The 1,113-nt window shown below is 41.3% G+C and overlaps 1 long non-coding RNA gene across 1 annotated transcript; it reads right to left on the bottom strand.

Annotated features, from left to right (window-relative positions):
- Positions 1-210: 210 nt before the first annotated feature.
- On the bottom strand, positions 211-742 carry LOC107081603. The gene is made up of 3 exons (XR_001481099.1): positions 670-742; positions 434-497; positions 211-306 (listed from the first exon to the last, which is right to left on the bottom strand). It is a non-coding gene; the product is annotated as an uncharacterized LOC107081603 (long non-coding RNA).
- Between the last annotated feature and the right edge of the window lie 371 nt (positions 743-1,113).

The following is a 1,113-nucleotide window of genomic DNA, read 5'->3' as shown; positions in this document are numbered from 1 at the left end:
TTTTATCTTAAGGAAGGAAGCAGATGTGATGGCGTTTGTACCAAGTGTGAGTCCATCTCTGTTGATTTTGGACCCGATTGCACATTTAAAGCATCCGATCAACTCAGAGCAGAATTGCATCAACCTTCCATCGCTCCTCCTTTGCCTCCCAGACTAAGAGGAAGCAGTTTTATTATTTAGCGTCCAACATTATTACTGCAGGTCCTGTATCTATACAGAGTGCTGGGGTTGTCTGACCTGCTCCACTCGATGTCTGGTCTGTAGGTAGGGGTCATAACGTGCTCGGATCGCCCTCATGGACGTTGGCTTTTAGAAACACAGAATAAAAACAATAAAGGGAAAGAACATGGCAGCATTTTTCAGTCAAACTCTTGAGATTATTCCTAAAAACAAGAACTTTAGATTAAGGTTGACTTATAGAGTAGAGCCTGACCTCATAGCCGGTATACGACTGTGTGGAGTATTCAAAATCAGAGTCAGGTCCACCGGGACAGTAGCTGCCAAGGACAAAAACAGACAAACATGTAAATAAATGGAGTATTAGGAAACCAAGGCATTCTTAAACGGAGACATAGAAACAAAAACAAAAAACCCTACAAGTAGCTACTCAAACATTTTTACTTCACACAGAGGTTTATACTGCATACATGAGTACAGGGTAATACTCACACACAGATGTTTCCAGTGAAGCTAATGTGAGGACATCTATGTGGTTTGCACATCACAGCCACCACTGCAATCTGTGGAAACAGACCCAGGAGACGAACATTTGCCTTTGTTCATTTTCTGACAACAAAGAGCTGCTATCATCCAATCATTCCATAAATCAGACATTTAACCAACTGCTAACCTCGACTTTTAGATTAAAGTGTTAACACAGAACGGGAAGGGGGCTGAAGTCGATCCACCGCTCTAACGTAGATGAGAGAACGAATGCACAACTAATGCAGCAGTAGCACCGATCGCCTATGCTAAGCACCTAGCTTGTTTTAGCTACAATTATACTCAACCTTCTGATGGTAAATTTTGTATTTTATTTTTATCTAGTATTTAATGGGATTGTTCCTTCTGTAAAGTGACCAATGTGAGCAAAGGCCGATGCAATAACACATG

Source organism: Cyprinodon variegatus, unplaced genomic scaffold (assembly GCF_000732505.1).
Source record: "Cyprinodon variegatus isolate N-32 unplaced genomic scaffold, C_variegatus-1.0 Scaffold8233, whole genome shotgun sequence".
NCBI classification, from domain to species: Eukaryota; Metazoa; Chordata; class Actinopteri; order Cyprinodontiformes; family Cyprinodontidae; genus Cyprinodon; species Cyprinodon variegatus.
The sequence above is the reverse complement of the archived record's forward strand: the minus strand, read 5'-3'. Positions and strand labels throughout refer to the sequence as shown.